Here is a 22,235-nt window from a genome sequence, read left to right as displayed (position 1 = left end):
AGAAATGTGTTTATTTGCTGCATGATAGACCCAGTGCCTTTAAATATAGGCATGCAAATTCCCTCTTTCTAAACCTAAAAGGGTGTAAAAACCCTATATATTTGTCATTGCACTCTCTTTTATGATAATTTATTCTCAACATTTCACACGACACATTATTTCAATTTGGATCTGAAGTATTAGTCCATTACTAGCTCCACTACTGTAAGCAGCCTCATGCTAAGCATATGATGAGCACAGAAAAAAATATGCATCCCAGGTCTAAAGAAAACAAGCAAGCATGAAAATAAAAATGCAATGAAAAAAGTTTTCCTTTTCTAACTTGGCAGCTTTGTGGGAAATGAAAATAACATTTACATGTTTCTAAAGATGAAAATGCAATGAGATGAAACATGGTACACAATTTATTCCTGAGGGCCACTACTAGGATAAAAGCACAAAGCCTGGGGACTTTGTTTACTGTCCACAATCAACAAATCCTGAAAAATCTCCATATGCAGCAGGTTTCTAAGGCTCTGTTAGTAATACTGTATATTGCTGGTCAACTCTGTCACCCATTGAATTACAGTGTAAGGTATGGATGCCAGTAGTTTAGACCCAAACTGAGCATAAAAAAAACACAAAGTAAAATTCAGTGTCAGCACAAAGTTGACAGCGAATGATTATAACAGCTTCGAAGCTTGAAAAAGAGTGTAAATAACTAGGATCCCCCGCGGGCTCACTCAGCCTGCATACATAACAACTGTGATGGACAGCCACTATGGTAAAGTATAAAAAAAAAAGTCACTCTGCAAAGATGCAAAAATTTCTTCTGCAACGAGTCTTAACTGTCACCTTTCTGACTAAATCAGCTACTTTTATAGAGGAAAAATATCTATATTGTGAGCCATACATTTTCAGTGCAAGGTGCTTCTTTAACAACTAAACTCGGAAAAAGAGATTATTAATGTAGTATTTCAGTGCTAAGTACCAAGAATTTTATTTATTAAAAACACAAGGTCCAATGTTATCAAGCCCTTTTTCTTAACCATCTACCAATTATGCACATCAGAGAGCTGGCATTTGATTACAGACCCCAAAAAATGCCAAATTAAATTATACATATAAATATAAGAATGAAAATGTTGTTACCTGTTAACATAAAAATCATTACATGAATTAGTTGGGGGCTTTTCTGTTCCTACATATGTACAAACACAAAACACAGACACATGTACATACAAATAGTAATGGCTTTTGAGTGCTAGCAAATTACAAGTGTGTTGATGCACTGGGTCCTCAGAATCTGTCAGACATGTGACAGCATTGTGATTATGTAGTCCCTTCATAGTTGGTACTTGTAAGCTGGGAGCAAGGGAAATAGAAATAAATAACAAACATCAGAATACACCTACTATTTCATCTTTTGTAATTGATTAACTTGCTAATTAATAAATTACCATTTTTTAAATTATTCTGTGTAAAATTTCCATCTTTAATTAAAAACAATAGGTTCATTTGAGTTAAAACTTTACCCTTTAATCACATTGGTCATATTTATCTAAACTGAACAGATACCTTATAATGCCAGCCTATTATAACTGGACTGTTTCTTATAAAAACCTGATTATAATTTAAGCTAAACAGAAGCAGATAAATATGACATTGTGTAGACATTCATGATGATCAGCTGTATTATATCGTAGCCAGTCAATGTCTACTTGTCCATATAAAGAGCACAGATGAATTAAAACGAAAGCAAAAAACCCACATTAGATTGTTAAAAACGTGACAGGATTCATGAGGTGAACATCTGAAAAGAAAACACACACAGGATCTCAATCTACAAGGTGCTGAGTGCTCTTTGCTCTCCCTAAATCTAATGGGATTTTTAACACCCCCAAGTGGTGCTCAGCATCTTGCAGGATCAAGCCCTTAGTTAGTGTCTCCATATTTTTACGAGGTGAAATTCACAATTGTTTAGAGAGTCAGCATAAGGCCTGTGCAAGTCCTGAACATTGCAAGTCGCTCTGCACCAGAGTGGCTTTCACCTATAGTGGTGTGCAGTGACACAGTACCTACATTTTGTCAGTCCTTTCATATCTTCTTACTGCAGTTTTTTCAGAAGTGTGTCATTTCTTTACGGAACTACGTTGTGTTTTTCAGGTATGTCAAAAATGCTTAATTATAATATGTGAATCAAGTGGTAGGTTCACCCTTCACAAACTCTTCCAGTGCCATTGTCTTCCGAATTGCAATTATATACATGGCAACCAATCAGCAAGTAAGTGTTTACATCCAGTACTCTATTTCTGAGTTGGTGGCTTTTGTTGGGCATATGTCTTATATCAGTTAACTGACAAAGGACTGCCTCAGGATGTGGCCCTGAGAAGTTACTTTAAGACTATGTACCTCATTTTACCTGCCTGTAAAGTGATTTAATAATTAACTTCTTAATTAATTCGTAAACTTTTTTGAGATCCTTTAGGAAGGAAAATACTATGTAAGAAACAAGTTATTGAAACAAATGGACTTACACCAATTTACATCGCCTGAGGATCTGGCCCATTCTTAAGACATCATTGCTGTTACAACTACATGAAGCTGATCATTCACCTTACCCTTCACCTTGGTACTATAATGGTAACCTTGAGGAAGTGAGTCAGGGATGGAGATACACTGGCTTTGAGCATGATTCTCACTAAGGCCTTGGCTACACTCGCGATTCATAGCGCTGCCACGGCAGGGCTGTGAAGCGCGAGTGTAGTCACGCCGCCAGCGCTGCGAGAGCTCTCTAGCAGCGCTGCAAGTACTCCACCTCTCCGAGGGGAATAGCTTGCATCGCTGCGAGAGAGCATGCAGCGCTGCAGGCACTGATTACACTGGCGCTTTACAACGCTGCACTCGCTGCGCTCAGGGGGGGTATTTTTTCACACCCCTGAGCGCAGCAAGTGCAGCGCTGTGAATTGCCAGTGTACACAAGGCCTAAGTCCATTGAATTCAGTGGAGTTACTGCTCTTTTAAGATTGGAATCAGGCCAGTTGTCTTTGTAACAGATTTACAAAATTAACATTATATAGACATCGCACAATCAAATAGCCATGTTCCTGGCAAAATAAACAAATTTTAAAAATCCACCCAAAGTTTTCTTTTAATCTTCCTCAGTAACAATGACCAATAGCAGTACTCGTGGGCCAAGTGAAGCTGGATTTGCAATCTCTTAGAAATAAAAGGCAGAAGAGTTGATGTAGAAGTCATTATTCCTTTCTGGAATTAGCATAACCCAGCACATCAGAATATTAAAATTTAACAAGGATTTCAAACTGTCCTTGTATCATCAGCAGAGAGTCATGTCACAGGTTTTTATTGGTTCAGCAGGATAGGTGTAATTGTATCAATATTTTAATGCTTGATGCATATTGCCTGTGATAAATTTCTTGCATAAATAAAAAGCACCAATATTCAATTGCCAATGAAATAATCACACATTCTAGATCTTTATTATATCATGCATTATTTAATTACAATAATCAGAATCCTTTTGAAGGTAAAACAAGATTAAAAAGGTTTTGTTTTATTGGATCTATATATTTGATTTACACTTTATATGTTAGCTTTACATTAAGAATTTATAAGGCATCAATTCAAATGGTGATATTACAAGAGTTTATTCCTTTTGTAATTAGTACAGTACTCTTAAAGTACTCTGGCTACGAGAGATAATATTTCAGCATTTTAATGGGCTTTTTAAGTATAATTGATGTAACAATCGTTGAATTACACATTTCTACCTGAAGAATAATGAAGGAAACATTTTAATGAGAAATTTAATCATTATTAGCAAATGATCTACTAAACTGCCATTTACTGACATTTAAAGCTTAATAGCAGAAAACTGTATTTTTGTACATCTGCATCACTGCAGATGATTATTACTTCTCAGTCACTCAGATTTTCAAATGTAACTTTCTCCCTCTTTTTTTTGTTGCTAAATTTAAGCCAAACTTTCTTTAACTCACAAATATCAGCTTCATTTGGAAACTATGGGGCTTGACATGTAGAGGGATCATTTAAATAAATTAGCCCCTTTTCAGCCTTCAGGAGATTTCAGCATAAAAGGGCTCATTCTTGTGAGTATTCATGTTTGCATCAGCTTGATTTTGATGAATGCCCTGTAAGCTTCCTGATAGCGTCTTAGACAGAGAAATCTCTGAATAGTGTCAAGAATTATGTTTGAAGCTACATCTTCTTTAAAAGACAACAACTCCAGAAACAGTCTCTGAACACATGCTATGGGGAATACACTATCATATCATCCATGCCACCTACTGGGGTAGAAGGAACTGCAGTTCTTTGGATCACAGACCAGAAGGATGCAGAAGGGGAACATGCCATGTCCACAACAACATTCCTCCTTCCTCTACCTTACATCTGTCCCTCCACAGTTTTGGGGCATGTAGATGTAGGAGAGGGCAGGGCTGCATTAATGACCGTCCTTTCCCTAAACTCACAAGTATTTTATAGCATGTTATGTCTGAGTCTGGCAAGCTTTAAATCTGCTCTGATTCTATTATAGTCTGTATAGGTTCTCATTGCCATAGTATCTGAGTGTATTCCAATAGCATATTAAGCAATGTGACTAAAACCTGACATGTGTGGTTGATTTTTTCATCCTCTCCCTGGGACAAATGCAACCTCCACAAATCGGAAAACTCCCTATGTGGTGGCTTTCGGGGCAACATGCAAGGTAGGTTCCCCTAGCAGAGCAGCTAATGTGGTGGGGGGAGGCTATCATTGAAGTGGGAGCTAGCAAGGAGGCAGAGGGCAACCATGGATCTTGGAGGATACACCGGTTTGAGGTGGGGTGAAGCTCCTTGCATTTTCTGCAAGTTGAAAGGGCAAATCCGGCATTCCTGATAGAATGATACTATGGATATTTCTACACTACAAACCTAAGTTTGTATGCCCACATTACCCTCCTTGGGTCGGTGGTGCACATGCTCACCAAGAGTGCTTCCACTGACCTAAGAGGGACAGTATGGGGAGCTGAGAACCTGGTCCCTCAGCTCCATTGGAAACTCTCTGCTAGGAGCCTAGCTGCCCCACGTGCTCCAGGGCTCCCTGTGTGCTGCCCCCCTTGCTCCCCATTTCCCACAGGGGGTCGGGGAAAGCTTCTCACCTCCCTGTTCCCCACGGGGAGCAGGGTCCAGCCATCTGGGACTTCTTGCCCCCCCCCCCCCACCTTCTCCACGCAGGAAGCTGGGCAGCCTTCTCAATTTCACAGCTCACTGACAAGACTGCCCAGCTCCCGGCAGGAAGACGGCGGGGCCCCTCAGGCTTCTCACCCCGGCTCCCAGCTAGAAGCAGGGTCTAGCCACCTCACTTTCCAGGGTCACAGGGCTTTCCTGACAATTGGCTCCTGCCAATATGAAGGAGGCAGCGTCTACACAGACACTGTGTCGTCCTAACTACACCAACATAAATCTCTCGTGGAGGTGGAGTTATGATGTTGGTGTAGGGGAAGGCTGTAGTGTATACAGTAACATAATCAGGTCGACATAAGCTGTCTTATGTTGACCTGTGCAGTGTAGACGAGCCCCATGGAATTCCACCAGAGAAACTCAGTTCCCAGTATGCCGATGGGTAATGATGTAGCCCATTGTGATTTATGCAACTGAGCACAACATGACAATTTGGTGGGCTTCGGAGAGAAGACAGGGAGGGATTATTGCTAGATCTAGGGAAGGATAAATAGGGTAACAAAAGTCATGATCATGTGTGGATATAAAGAAAAAGCATGTTGGTGCATAAAACAGACCATTTGCTAGGGTTAGCAAGTATACGGCACCCTCCTGGGGAAGTGAGCTACTTAGCTCGCACAAGCTAAGCATATTTGGGCCTAGTCTGTACTTGGCTAGGAGACCTCTAAAGTTGGATGCTGCCAGAAGTTGTGTGGTGATTAAACAGGTGTTTATCTTCTCTCTGAGCAGTACTGAACCAGTGTCTTGGCAAGATACTAAAGCGTATTGTTCCACCAGCAGGGCAGTTTCGTCTAGGTAAAAATGAATGAAATGTAAAACCAAGGTCCAGTCCACACTGAAGATAACTTGGCCCTTTTGCAATGGTGGCAATATTAGCCCTGGTTTTCTGGTTGAATTCCAACCTGCAAATAGAAACATACTTCAGGCAAATACCAGCCAAACAGTCAGTATATTTGGTCTCCTATCACACTGGTTGCAGTTTTCACAATCCCCCATTAGGCAACATTTCCCTTCACCTCAATGGCCCAAGTAGGGCCTTTTCACCCTTCTCCCGATTTAAGTGGGGAGAGGAACTAGAGCAGCCAGAAAAAAGGGAGATGTGGGAGGAGGGTAAAAGAAGAAGGTCCCTGTCATGTCAAATCCTTCTTCCTGGATCTAGCAAGAAGTGGTGAGGAAATCCCCCGCCTAGTCCATCAAACTCCCCTCTCTGACCAAAGAGGGGAATGGAGACACCATCCCTAAGCCAGTTCTGTCCCAGACCCAGCAGAAGAAACTATCCATGACCCCTACCTGCTGGACGGGCTAGAAAAAGTTGAATTGGGTAGCTCTTTTGCAGGGACAACAGCTGGCCTTCGGTTTCCTCTTCCCTCATAAAGCAGCTGGCTGGTGCTCTTTCTGGATGGATGGCTAGTCCCTGTTCATCAGATTAGTGAGGTAGTACAGACCCACTACTGATCTTCCTTCTGATTCCTGACGGGCCAATTATTAGCTCTGAGGCTGGTAAATGTCCCAGAATACAATTAGTTTAAGGCAATGATGTGCTTGAGTTAGAGATGTGACAGGAGCCTTTTTGACCTGCTGAAGCAAGATCACAGGAATGGGGTAAAAAAGGTTGGGAGAAGGCTCGAGCTGACAAAGGATGCTACTCACCAGAAGTTGCCAATTAAATCCATGGCCGCTTCAATATCTTTCATTAATGAGAAGAGGGTTTATTTTACAGCTAAGGTGATAAAATTCCACACCAGACAAAAATTGTGAAATTTCCAACATGGTTTCTTTGCCAAATTGTTCAACTACTGTGGGTTTTTTATGTTATTTTTTTAAACAAAATATTAGTTTTCACCTGCACAAATTGACTTTTCTTTTCAGAGAAAGAAGAAAAATGTGCTAGTAACGGAGGGATTAAGTAATACAAATAATAATAAATAGTGGCAATAATTCACTCCCTGGGTATACATGTGATGAGCTCATTTACGTCTGTCTCTGAAGGGGTGTTCTCGAGGGAGGCCGAGTGTGTAGAGACCTTCTTGCTCCCTGGCCACCCCAGATCACCTTCACAAGAGACTGTCAGAAACTGGCTATCAGCAATCTTTCTGCAATGGCAGGGACCAGCTAGTATTGGCCCTAAGGGAACAAGGCCATCTCCCTAACCCCCGAGCACGGGAACAGAACTAGTTACACCTTTTTAAAGGTGTAGGATGAACCACCTTCTCCACTACACTCCCCTTAGTCAGGCACAACACCTCCAGATACCATCATCCAAAGATTACACCTACTATGGTGCTCCAACTTTCTAACTGCAGATTTGGACCCTATTTGAACTATAGCCTTTCCATGATGCAGAACTAACTTCGACCACCATTAATCAAGAGCTGGACATACCATCATGTATTGACTTAGCTCCCAAAAAGCCTTTAAGAAAATATTTAGAAACTGAAATAGTATATACGATATCCGTGTCAGTACATGAGATCCATTCTGAAAATCAGATGCACTGCTAGTGCACTGCACAGCTACAGTGATACCATGCTCAAGTAAGCTACCAGCAAATATCAGCTCAGGTGTTACAGAAATCTGAAACGGGCAAAGGTGAGCAATAAGAAGAGGAAAAAACCCTTGAGCCAAAATATATCAAATCTGACTACACTGATGTGTTTTCATTGCTAGGAGATGAAGTGCAATTCTCATCTGGTTAATTCCAATTCAGCATTTCTTTGATATATCTTTTATAATTTTCACTCTAATTATAATGAAAATCATTTTTCAATGTAATTTTGTAATAAAAATGTTTCCTTATTTCTCATTACCTAAGAACATGATCTCGTACAGCTACTGAGCATGCTTACAATGTGTATAGCGTATCTTCTCTTTCTTAGCATTTAATCTCTTCATAGTCTACAGATGTCAAGAGGTTCAGATTAAGCTTGTTAAAGATCTGCTTCACTCTAACTCACTGATGATTATTTATTTAGCAGTTTTATGTAACCCTGTCATTGATAAGCACTCTATTAATTTGCCGAGGGACAAATCAACACTAGTTATTTTTCTACTGGCTATTAGATTCAGTGCTGCTGTTTGTTACAAACCACTTGCCAGTTAATTATAAATTATGGGTCCTCTTTGCCTATATTAATTGATATCTCCTCTGCCTTTGTAATACTAGACAAATAAATTGAAGGCAAGATTTATTAAGCAGTGTATGTCTTGTGTCTCTTGATTAGTATTCTTTACTTTTTAAACATTTATACTTGTTTATAAAGATTTGGCAGTGGAATATTATATTAGAGAACTGATCCTTGGCGTGTTTTTTAGGGGGGAGAAGTGGGGAGGAAAGAAGACATGTTTAACAGCGTCCCAAAAATTAAGTTACAGCGACACACAATTTAAATTAAGCAAGTCTTAAAAGCTCCTTTTGATGTAGTAAATTGTTAGGTTCCAAATTCGTTGAGAGTAAGTACAACATATGTGTATTTTTAAACAATTGTGGAAAGTTACATCACATTTATTTTTATATAGTAACCAAAGGATACATATTGTAATACACTATACACCTTGTATTTGTATGCATATGCAGAGACACACATACTTTATAAACATACACACATATATAAAAACACCCACATATATAAATATCAATAAATATAAAAAGCCACACAAATGTGTCTAAACCTATATATGTGTATCAGATGCATGCATTGAGTGTATTCCGTGTGCTATATCTAGTCCGTCTGCCATTTCTATGCACAAAGAAAGGCTTTTCTGACTAGATTTTCATTTTCAAAACCTGCAATTGTAATGAGTAGCTTCAGAACAATAGACTGTAGCCATTTTTAATTTGCAGGAGTGTGAATTATACACAGCAATTGTACAGTCTCCTCCATTTATGAATGATCACTAGCCACAGGGAATGCACCCTTTCAGAGAGACACTCACAACCCACAAAGAAGATGGAGTCAGAATTCAGGCCATGCTGAAAAACCAATGAACATATGAAAAGAAATTTAATTCTTTTGCTCCCTGGCCAGTGCTAAAGCATGAAAATGTAGGGCAAAATTCAGCCCTGGTATAACTTCTTTGACTTCAGTGGAGTTCCTCCCAATTACACCACAGTTTAAAAATGGCCCATAGGAATAAAATACAAGATTATTTTAATAAATTCTAATTTCACAGTATCTTATTATTGCCTGTAACCTGAAAGATCCAGTCCTCCATGTAACAATGATGTGATACATTGGAGTGCTGGTAATGGACTGAACTTTATTTCTTGGCATGGGTCAGGGATACGAAAGGTTTTACCCCTCTGTCACTTGGCTGGTGTCGATATCCATGGATCCTCCAGACTTTAGTTACATACCCAAGCTAAATGTAGACACAGATTTTCCATTCAATTAACAGCTTCGTCTAAGGTTATTTTGTAATGCCTTAAGTGCTGCATAACATATTATAGTGGATAAATCGAAAGAAAGGGCACTCATGGCCCTATAGATGAATGGATTTCTATATTGACAGTTTGTTCACTGCAGTTCTCTCACTAATTAATTCTTGTATCCTACTGACTAGCGTGATAGGCATCGCGGTGCTCTGGGGATAGAACATATATATCACCCTCTAGTGGCCAGTTCACAGAGGAAATGAGTCATAATATTACTACAGCTAATGGAGAAAGGTCTTGAGCTCTAACCCAGCAGATACCATGAGGTCCATTCAGGTACAGAATCCTTTCAGTCTCCAGGGTCAAAATATTCAGAAGCTATGTGCATGCATGCATCAGGCCTATAAACTAAAAAGTTAGAGCTTCAAGCAGGAATGTGTCTGACACCACTTTCTAGATCACTACAGTAAAACAGAAAAGACAGTAGCAAAATGGGCAAAAACAATAGTTGGTTGTGTGAGCTTAGCTTTTATGTCATGGAAAAATCTGTGACCCACTATCACTAAACTCGGCCTGTTCAAGTTTTTAAAACAGATTTAATTTTATATTACAAACATAATTTCTTGAGCTACATTGACTCAATATGTGCCAATGGGGCAGCTCAGATGAGAATGCCAGAAAAGTCTGGTCAGAAAATAAATACAAAAATTCATTAATAATGCTTAAAGCTACACTTATGTCATAGAGGTCATGGAAGTCACGGAATCCATGACTTCTGGAGAGTTCCATGACATTCTCTGCTTCAGACCAAGGGGCTGCAGGACTCTGGGGCACTGGCAGGATTCCAGTGATAGGCGACAGCAGTGACAAATGACAGGGCCCCCCCTGCAAAGTTCCAGGGACAGGTGACAAACTCTTGAGGGGGCCCTCCTCAGGGTTCCAGCGACAGGCGACAGCCTTGCGCAGGGGGAGGAGGGTGTCCCGTTTTCTCTATGGGAAATATGGTCACCCGGCAGCTCCCAGCCGCTGTGGGAAGAGGGGGAACCCCACACCTTCCAGCTACCACACTGGTGGGGGAAACCATGGAGCCACAGCAGTAAAAGTCACGTACAGGTTATGGCTTCCATAAATTTTTGTTTATTGCCCATGACCTGTCCATAACTTTTACTAAAAAATAACCATGACAAAACCTTAGCCTTAATAATGCTCACCTACCTCACTTGGCTGTTCTCCTGATTCGTTCATTAAGAAGATGGTTTGTAAAACATTTTGAGATCCTCATCTAGAAAGCACTATGGAAGTGTGATTAAAATTAGTAGTAGAATCAAAACCATAACTGGATGGTAGGTTGACCTTTAATACTTAGTAACTTACTAACTTGTAAAATAAAAATTATAACCTCTTTGATGCTTATGAAAGTGGCTTCAAGTGTCCACAGAAAGAAAAAGGTCCTTACGAAAGCACAGAACTTATGCTGGATTGACATACCACCATTGGACTGACATAGCAGTGCAAGGGTATAGAAATAAGGAACAGGCTCTTTGAAGAGATCATATTGGAAAGTGGAATAAGGCACTCACTAACAGTTATTCTTCCCAAAGTAATAAGGCCCTAGAAAACCCAGGACTAATAGAAATAGGCCCTCTCTGTTTTGCTAGGGATAACTGCTTTCTGTTTTCCTTCATCATGAAATCTGGTAATGCAGGCCCTGGCCTGCAATCTACACAGGTGGCCCTTTGCACTGGCATGGAACTGAACTGACCTCAAAGGGGATTTTCACAGGCAGAAGGGTCCGTCCACATGAAGCTCTTTGCAGGAGCAAGGCCTTATTTTGCAACATTCACAGAAAGAGTTAGGAGCAATAGCATCTGCGTGCTAAGGGCACTGAGCCAAGTTCAGGAGTCCTTTGTCAAACAACCCCCCCAAAGACTACAGAATTTGGTCCACTGAATTTTTTCAACTTGGAGATATCGTCTGAGCTCCCTTAAGAGCCCCAAGGATCCCTGTTCTCTCTCTTCTTTGTTCTGCTTCCACTCCCCTCAGAGATTTGGTATTTCAAAGAACCTCCCACTGGCCCAGGAGGATTGAATACAGCTTCCTCCATAGCTTAATATTCCTCCCCCTTGTGTTTGCCAACAGAACTGCGGGTGGCCTCCAGGCACTAATATGAAGCATTACTTGTTTCAGGCACTAAGCATGCTGTCACTGCAGTACAACCAGTTCTTGCCCATCCTGCAAGCAAGAGAGACTGGAACCTGTAGTTAGACCCCACATGTGGCAGTTTAGGGCTGCAGCCAGACTTCCATAATGACTCAAGATTAGGAATGGGTGAACCGTTTCAGATAAAACAGGAAATGACCTGAACCTTTGCTGTAAACGTGATTTTTTTTTCAAGATACACAAAAGTTGGAATAGCTTTCTTGTTTTATTTTCCATTTTCTTTCAGAGGAGATGTAAAATTGAGGCCCTGACCACTCAAGGTCATTAAAAATCCCATTAACCTTTTCACAAGTTAGGGCTTAAGTAGGGTTAATTGAAGCAATATTGCTTCACAAGGGTTTGAAGAAGCATTTTTTTCCAGTTTCAATATACATGCCAGTTGGTTTGCACCCTTCTCCCCAAGGTTCACTTTGAGTTTTGAGTTCAAATCCAAAACGAAACTGAGCAAGTACATCTGAGGTCCACCTGGCTTTATATTTTAACCATGCAAAACTGTGGTTTTTGCATGGTCTTCAAGGATGTGATGGGAAATGATAAATCTTTCAAAAGCTGCCCAATGATCCCTGAAACAGTTTGTCAAACTTCAAATATTTAAGTGTTTTTATTGTATGAAAGGGGGGAATGGCCTCATTATTATAATGAGCTAAAAATACTAAGGAAAGTACAATATAAAGCTATATTCATAAATATACCATACCATATATCATAAATAATAGTTTTCATTCATTCACTGCTTTGTGTTATAAGAAAAAGAACTCAAAACAAAGCACAGAAACTAACCAGAGGAAATGAGGAAAATATAACATGCAGAACATGGCATGTCAGAAGAAATATCACGCAGAGGCAGAAAATTGTCACCCTTGAGCAATAATTTCCACCTAGAACTGTCTCCAGCCTCATGCCACCACACCCACAACAGAGCTCTCCATGCCCATCATTGTTCCATAGCTAGCCTTCAGTACAACACGTCTAAAAACTAAAAGTCTAATACCATTCTATTTATGAAGTTCTTTCCTTTTAAAATACAAGAACAAGGGGCCATTCACTTCAGGGCATGCTGCAAAGTTGATTCCCCCCCACCCCCTAGAAATCTGAAAATGGTGGCAGAAGATAATTATTGTAAGAGTGGGGTAATATGAGCTTTTGGGGTTTTAGTACTGAATTTTTCTGCTGTAGCTTAGTTATGTTTGGATATTAATTCTAGTGTATTTTTAAGTTATGTCAAAGGCATCTAACGCATATGGAAATTGCTCTTTTTAGCATCTATACATAAATCTAAGATACATAATTCATTACCCTTAGATGGTAGCAAATTCAAAACTGAGAAAAGAAAATAATATTTCACACTGCACAATTCAACTCTGGAACTCATTGCCACTGAAACCAAGGCTTAGATATTTATCAGGATAATAAGCACACACAATTATAACAGTAAATATTAAAATAAAATATACAAGAGTTTTGGAAGAGTTGCCAGTAGTTATGGTCTTGAGGCAGGAAGTTGGTGATATTCTATGACCTGTGTTATGCAGTTACTTGATTAGCACAGTGGTGGCTTCTGGCCTTCTTCTAACTCAGGGGTCGGCAACCTTTCAGAAGTGGTGTGCCGAGTCTTCATTTATTCACTCTAATTTAAGGTTTCGCGTGCCAGTAATACATTTTAATGTTTTTAGAAGATCTCTTTCTATAAGTCTATAATATATAACTAAACTATTGTTGTATGTAAAGTACATAAGGTTTTTAAAATGTTTAAGAAGCTTCTTTTAAAATTAAATTAAAATGCAGAGGCCCCCGAACAGGTGGCCAGGACCCGGATAGTGTGAGTGCCACTGAAAATCAGCTTGCGTGCTGCCTTTGGCACAGGTGCCATAGGTTGCCTACCCCCGTTCTAACTACTGGGCATTATGTGGAAACTCTCCCTGGAGCAGGTGATTCTATAACTGCCTAACTGAGCATTTTTCTTCTGAAGCAGCTGGTACTGGCTCCTATTGGAAACAGGACACTGAACTAGATGGACCGCTGGACTAATAAAATACAGCAATTCCTATGTTTTACGTGCTACTCTTTTAAGACCTCTCATTTAACCTATTGCACCCATTTATTACTCCTGGAAGTTCATGTGATTTCCAGTGCTGTAGTACCAGACTTTTTGCTACTAATAAAGCACATGGGAACCAGTATTCTTGTAAACCAGGAAGTATAAGAAGTACTGGCTTTGAGTTACAAATAATTTTAGAAGAAACAAATGAGAAGAACTGAATATTAATAATCAATTTTAAGAGCACGTTTTCCCCAAAGTTACTAATCTTTTAAAACTCCAAAAGATATGTTAGAGGCAACCAGAGAGACTTCATATTTCTTCATTTATTACTCTCTTTAATACATATTTTGGACATCTAAGTTAGGGCTTGTCTACATGGAACACGGTGCAAATGAGAAGGATGTGAATTGTAGAACACCCTCACCTGTTATGCTCTAATAGACTCGTGTAAACCCTGCTGATGTTAACTAAAATGTACCCAGTGCATGTTAATGTAGTCCTGTTTGAAACATAGGCAGTTAGAGCACAATGTTACATTTTTCTACAAATCACACCCCAGTAGAGCACATTATGGTGCCTGTAGACAAGCCATGAGAGTTCAATGCACATGAAAAATAATTTCCTGGGCAATTGCATAAAGATGTACTGAGGTTTTAACATGAAACCAATAATCAGCCAATGTTCTCTGAAAAGGTTCACAAACCTCAAATCTTCTGACAAAACCTGATCTGAACTTTGTGTGTTAAGGAAACTAAGTGAGTTTTGCCTTGTTACAGACTTTGTTGTGAACACTTCGCACAACTTTGGGGTTAACCTGGCTGTCCTGACCAACTCTCAACTCTGTCAACTCAATTTTTATTATCCAAATTCCCCTGTGGATTTAACTCAACAAGAAATGCCTCTTAAGTCCTTCTCCCTTAAACTGTGTAGTTTTGTTGGTGCTGTATAATAAAAGCTTTGTTCCATCCAAGAATTGGTGACATTATGGTTCTTGGTAAAGTGAAATGATCCTTGTACACAGTTTGGTATGCACTTCTCTAGAATGCATGGATGCTTGTAAAATACACTACACAAATCAAAATATAATTGTGGGCCATATCATGAGGTTCCTATTTGGGTAAAACTCATTGGTTTTAATGTCAGGTCTGTGAGTCCTCAGAGGGAACTTCATGGCTTGGCCCTATTGTACATATCCTTGTTACATCTGGAATTGAAAGAGGAAGTGCCAAACTGTTGTAAAAAAGGTTGCTCTTGAAAGGTTTTCAACTTAGTTTTGCAGACTCAAAGAGATTCAGATACAGTGTACCTAAAGTTTTGTGTGTTCACTAAGCCAAACTATTGGCTTAGTGCTGGTGAATTTTACTTGTCCTCTTCTCAAAGCATTACAAATATAACTAATTTAAATTTTACAACATTTTTGGGAAGTATCCCAGATAAATATTAACCCCATTTTACTCATGGAGAAATTTAGGCAGAGATGTAAGTAATTAGCCCAAAGCCACAGACAGATTCAGTATTAGATGTTTTTTAGCTCTCAAATTTATGCTCAAACCACAAGATCACACCTCTCTCAAATATTATCTGTAACAGAACTTGCATTTATTTAAGAGGAAGTATACATTTCCTGTTGGGATGGCAAACACCTTTGTTTGTTAGCTCACAATATTCACTTTATATGTTATGTGGCTGAAGACCTTTGTGGATGTCTATTTGGGATTTCATTAACATTACAAAAAAAAAACCAGACAATTTTGGTGCAAAGCTCAATCTGAGTGGGTAAATTCCTTGTTTTTTTTTAAACCCAGAAAGGGTGGATGAAAGGCATATAAAATAAATGCTGAGTGAATAGGTCTCTTGAGCTATAGAAGTTGTGCTGTGAAAATTCTACTTTGTCTGGCAAACACTATCAAACAGAAACCGATGAAGAGCATTTTTTCCATTTCATACAGAAAAAAAGCGAGCGAGAGAGAGAGAAATCAGATCTGACCCAGTGACTTCGATGACAATGGTGAGAGTCCTACTTTGTACAATGAGTATAAAAGCAGAGTTTCTACTCTTTGGGTGGGCATTTTCACATTCCTAGCAACAGAGTTTAGCTAACAGAGCCACTAAGATAGCTTAGTGGAGCTCTGGTTATCAGCACCAGTAAGCCTCTGGTATGTAGTAGTAACTTTAATGAGCCCTCCTGCTTTTTTACATTGATTTCTAAATTATGCAGTGCAATTAAAAAAGGATTGCCTACGTGCAATTCACTGTCATTGGTAATTCTAGTTCTCAATACCTACCAGAATTCAGGCTTCTGGTACATGAACTTCATACTTTTACAATAATTTGGGTCATTTCCAATTGGAATTCAAAACCAGGTGTCAGTGGTGAAGTGCCTTGAGGCAATCAAAATAACTGACTATGTCACCTTGCCTCCTAATGATCCTTATATATTTAACATAAACATAATAAAAGTAAGTGTTTATCCAAGCAGGACCATTACATATGTTTACCTGGGTTTGCAATGAGTTAAGAAAAAAGAGGCAGAGAAATAAATTCCAAGAGTTAAAACAAAGTATCAACATATAGATTTGAAATGTTGATACTTAGTGATGCCTCAAATAAATCCAGAAGCTGTTCTTGGGGAGGAGGTCATAATGGCCTATATAACCTATTTTGAGAATATTTCTTCTCTTACGGTGCTGCATGCTTCTCATTATAATGACGATACCTAGCAGTTATATGGCTACTTACATTTTCAAAGTGCTGTACCAACAACTAATTAATCCTCACAACACCCCTGTGGGGTAGGTAAGTATTACTATCCCCATTTTACAAATGGAGACATTGAGACAGAGAGAGAAAAACTGACTTGCTGGAAGGCACACAGCAAGTCATCGGCACAACTCAAATTAGAACTCAGAGGGTTCCTGGCTCCCAGGCCCAGGCTCTGTCCACTAGACCAGACTGCATTGCCTCTCATAAGGATATATGCCTCATTTGAGACTCATGTGAGACCTCCAGCTAGTCCCCACAAACTTGGTGCTATCTAGCTTTTCTTACTTAAGTTATATATCTATGTAATGCTGAATCACTAAACTGAGGGTTATAGAGCTAATGTGGCCTGTGCTAAAGACACAAATCCCACATAATTTTAAGCTTTCTACGTAAATATTTTCAATGTGTTCCTCATTCTGGTCCTTTGTCCTAAATTAGTGCATTGGCAGGTAGGGAGGCATGTAGTGCTTGTTCTTCATTAAAAGACAGGGCTAGGTACATTTATGCAGTGCTATTCTGCAGTGAAATGAAAAATATTTTTCCATTTTCAGTATTCTCATCCAAATATAAATCACTCGACAAACTGGCCCACAATGAAATTCACAACAAGAAAATCCTGAACAGCGGCAAACTGTGAGTGTTGGAATTCCTCAGGGGAAAACAAAAAACAAAACAAACAAAAAAACCCCACCATTACTGTAAAGTTAGATGTAACTATTTACCTGTGGATATGTTAGAAACACAACACTAACTACATTAACAATGTTGAAATGGTTCCATACTTTGTCTAGGGATTATATGACTGACAGTCAAAAAGCTGTTATAATATATCACGTAAAAACAGGGTATCTGGGTCAAATTCTCAAAAGCGCTCAGCATCCACAACTGGGGCCAGATATTCAGAGAATTCAGCTCCCAATTTAATACACAAATATGTGGCTAGATATTTAAAAGTGTTCATCTCCCAGCAGCTCCCATTGAGAACAAGCTGAGTTGTTTTGAAAATCTGGCCATTCATTTAGATGCCAACAGTGGGAAATGCTGGATGGTGAGCGCTTTTGAAACACGTCTCAAGCTCCCCATATTTCTATAAAGTATTAACTTATCATTTTCTTACTCACTTTCTTCTTTTTTTATTTACCTTGGAAAATAATGAAAATTAACATATACATATTGCCTGAAAGTAAAATTAAGGGCCAAGTTTTCAATCAGGATGCAAGAGGTGTAACTAAAAATGGAACCACATGACCTGAGCCTACAAAAGGCCGGCTGTGTAAAGCAAAGCGAGCACTCACACAAGCAAAAGTGATAAACGTGCACAAACAGGAACATACCTTTGCATTTTCCCATTTTGTAGATGCAAAGGCAGGCTTTTCCTGGTATGATAGGGCATGTATATATTTTGCCAGTAAAACCATTATAACTTTGCTTAAACGTTTGGGCCTGACCCAGAGAAAAAAAAAATACTGAGCAGCAGCGGAAACTCTGGGCTGACACTTGGGGTCTGATTCTCCCATCATTTACACTAATTTTACACTAGTGTAACTCCATTTACTTATAATTCACATTGGTGTGAGAAAGTACCTTGGGATCTGATTCTGCACTGCTTTTCACCTTGTGTGGCCATTTACATTGTGTAAGGTGGGGTGTAAAAGGCCATTACTTTGATCTGGTTGCATTTTACATTCATTTTGGGTAAATGATTCCACAAGATGAAGGCAGCACAGAATCAGGCCTTTGGGTCAGAAACTAGCCTGTTGTGGGTAGGCACTGGAGCCCATATGATATATAGAGTCTTTAAATATGCTGAAACCTAGTGTATACCCCACCTACTATATGAGTGAAATTACTTACTTCACACTGAACATTTTTTTCCAACGGTGGGGGAAAACCACCAATATCCGAGAATAGCACCTCAGAATTTTGGCCTTGTCTCTGGATTCACTGACTATTTTGGGTGTAAGCCAAAGCCTATATTTTCTCTTCCTCTTTTTAAAGGTTGCGGACATTTACAGAGATTTGTAAAAATTTACTACTGTAAATGGGTGACCACTTTGTCTGGTAGGTTTGACAGCCATACACCTTTTGAAAATGTTGCATTCTTGCATTCTGAGTGATGGTCACTGTTTATTTTCCACTTTGAAGTCTTCAAATACTCTGCTTCCTACACGTCTGACTGTAGTGCTTCACCACAAGATAGATTATGACAGAACAGGAATTAAGAGTAGAAAAGTTTTCTGAGGTTTGGAAAATGCAATATGATTTTCCAAAGTACTTGTTACTTTTATTTTTAGGATAGATAGATAGATAGATAGATAGATAGATAGATAGATAGATAGATAGATATGCTACAGCATACAGTTCACTGTCCACAGCAAAGCAGGTTTATGATTACAGACATCTCTATATACAGAGCTACTATGGCTAAACCGTTTGAGGGAGTTATTAAGTTGTTGACAATATGAGAATCAGATGAATTTACCACTGGTTCAGTAATTGTCTTTCATATATGAACAACCCCCTACATACAACTTTTATGATTCATCATATTTATTTTTTGTTTCCTCAAGCAACATCTTTTATTAGTTGCACACTCACTAAAGAAATTTAATTTCTGCAACAGAACAACAAAGCAGTTGATTATTATTATTGAGAATCTGGTACAACACAGAGTGAAATAAAATCTATAAGGCATTAAAATGACAGATTAGGCAAGAGCTGTATTCATTTACAAGTGTTAGAACATCATGTTAATGCCTCACAAGCACAACATAAAATGAAAATCAACTCTTTCATGCTGCTTTACTAATACTGCAAAGCTCCAAGGAGCACAAGTAGTAGTCCCCGTTAAAGAGGCAATGTCCTTTTGTAGTTTTCACGTGGCAGTAGGTTTGTCATTAACACATGCAGGAAAACTCTCCTAAGGTACTTTCTGGCCATAAATTTTAAATTCTTAACACTTTGCCATTAAAAGCTGATTATTACTACTCTCCTCTAGATTATGGACATTCATTTGTACCTCTTCGTCCTTTAATGATATTTTAAAGTTTGTGCACAAGAACTCTTAGGTTTGAAACGTTCATTTGGTAATGGCATTAAGATCTTTGCTTTTTACATTTAAAACAAGGCTATGTATCTAGAGTTACATCTCTATGAAGGTTTACTGCAGCTTTATTTACTATCAAAATATCAGAACATGGAGCAGAGTGCTAAAGCATGCAAATGAGGAAGGCTTTAAATGTTCACTTTACCAAACTACTCCAATCACAAGTTCTCCTCTGTACACGGTGTTTCTGTTCCTGTGCTCACATCCCACATTTTTCTTAGATGGAGCACTTTCACTGACATATCTCTATTGCTTTCAATTAAACTACCACACCTCATTAGAAAATATCAGAAATGATACATTCTGTTACGCTATGTCTTCTGTGGAAATTCATGTCCATCTGGAGAAAAGATAATCAGTAAAGCCCTGAAATACAACCACTGCCAACTGCAACTGTACACTGGTACTTAATTTCTAATAGGCATTTCTGACTGGGTAAGGGAGACCAGGTGTAGGACTATGACACAGCAGAGAAGCTACTGGGGAAGGGGAAAGAGCTCCAAATTGGTCAGCTGTCAATTGATTTTATTTTGGGTGTTCAGAAATGATTGTGTGTGGATGCAAATAATTTTTTTTCCAAGGAGGTGATAAGTATGTAATTTCCAGCCTTTATTCCACCACTTATTCTGGGCCCCAGCCACCAGTGAAGTTTATTATATGAACACTGGCCCTGAAACTGAAAGTTATTTATTAATGTCTTAGTAAAAACACAAATCATGCATCCCAAAGAGAGAACAATGAGATTGACATTGATCACGAACGCAAGCAAACCTATGTTTATTGAGAAAATATTCAAATCAATTAACATTCCACGAGTCAGCCATCCCTTTACCACAATACAGGCCCACAGTCTGTGTACTACAAAGCCTGGGAATAAGTACCAAAACTTTTCCAGCTTGCAAATTCTCCATTTTCGAAGAAAGCCAGCAGCAATTTATGATACATTGTGGTGCTGGATAGGCCTGCAAAAAAGAAAATCACCTAAATAATGGAGAATTGAGCTTTACCCCAGCCAGTCATTGACTATCCATTGAAGAAAGAACACAAACCACACACACACACACACACAAATAAGCAGGAAATAGCACAGCCCAGGGTCCCACATTTATTAAAAACAAAACAAAAACCCCCACACACCCTTTTTCTTGAACTTAAACCCTAGGAGAAAAAAAAAATCTTTCCAGCTCCAGTTTCATTGGTAACAAATGGAAAAGCTAATTCCATATCTGCCTTTTACACAATGGTGTCTCTTCCATCAGACACAAACATTACAACTATACGGCTTGAATGAAACAGAAAATGGTTCATGGATTGCATAGTCACTATTCAACTCAAGAAAAGATAAGTGATGGCTAAAGTTAAATGTACCAGGAGTTTTATTTGGCACACAAATGAGAGAAGAAAGGCATTTAGTAGTCGAAAGGAACAGTTAGGTTTATCTAATCCCAATTCCTCTTTCCTCTCAAACACCTAATTTTTAACTTGAATAGCAACTAAGTATGCATTCATAGATTTGACAAAACAAAAGCAGGCATTAAGTAGGCATGACCAACCACAATTAGGGACTCAAATGTTGTATAATGTACAATGGTGAGTGGCATGTTATAAAAAACAAAAAGAGAGAGATTTAATGTAGAAAGTGCATTATTCAGAGACACTCCTGAAAATTGCACAGGAGTTTACTGCTCTCTTTGCAACTCCTGAATGCCCTGGTCCCCTCTGAACTAGCTTTACCAAGGGGGTGTGATATCTGAATTATGTTATGGAGCCCATTGATCTTACACAGAAGCCTACTAATGTCCTATTGTAATAATATCACATATTTACAATGAGCCCTGAGAACTGTGGTCCCCAACAAAATGAGTTCTTCTACTACTTAGGTTCTTTCTCTTCATTTTCCTTCCTTTTTTAGTTTATACAAAAGTCAAGTTTCATCTTGCCCACTTCCCTGAAATGCCAAGTTTACATCTTCAAGCTATATAGCGATATAAATACATACTTCTGAGAGCATAGAATGTGAGAGAGAGCTCTCTTCTCAATAAGTGATCTGTCTATAAAGTATGTGATGTCACTCTTCCAACTATCATCTAGTGCTTATACCATGATCATCACTATGGCATTTGAGTCTCTATCTCCTCTTGCTGACATCCTATCAGTGCTGTTGGTAATGATGAAAGGGCCAGCAACAACACAGGTACACTTGCTAAGCAATTTTGACCACCAGCACTGGTGTTGTGAAAGTAGAAGCTCTCTGGTGGTCCTTTTGGTAACTGCAACATCTGAAACCGAAGTGCTGCAGCCCAGTAAGAAGCCATTATCCAATCTGTGTGAGACACTCCAAAAATTTGTAGTGATTACCTTCTAGGTATCATGCTAGCAAAGCACTATATTTAGAGTAGGCATATAAGAGACACCTGCTGTTCAGGTAAGCTCACCAAAAATACTCTAGATACATACAATTAACATTCTGAGAATGCTGAATCATATCCCAGA

The 22,235-nt window shown here is 39.0% G+C and overlaps 1 long non-coding RNA gene across 2 annotated transcripts in view; it reads right to left on the bottom strand.

Moving 5' to 3' along the window:
- LOC103307546 (uncharacterized) overlaps positions 1-22,235 on the bottom strand; it is a 544,737-nt gene that overhangs the window by 80,912 nt on the left and 441,590 nt on the right. Inside the window, exon 4 of one of the 2 annotated variants that reach the window (XR_002887874.3) lies at positions 19,475-20,704. The exons of the other annotated variant lie outside the window; for it this stretch is intronic. This is a non-coding gene — a long non-coding RNA (uncharacterized LOC103307546). Of the gene's footprint in view, positions 1-19,474; positions 20,705-22,235 lie in introns of those variants that run through there. 2 annotated transcript variants of the gene reach the window in all.

The sequence above is a fragment of the Chrysemys picta genome, chromosome 3 (genome assembly GCF_011386835.1).
Source record: "Chrysemys picta bellii isolate R12L10 chromosome 3, ASM1138683v2, whole genome shotgun sequence".
Classification (NCBI taxonomy): Eukaryota; Metazoa; Chordata; order Testudines; family Emydidae; genus Chrysemys; species Chrysemys picta.
The sequence above is the reverse complement of the archived record's forward strand: the minus strand, read 5'-3'. Positions and strand labels throughout refer to the sequence as shown.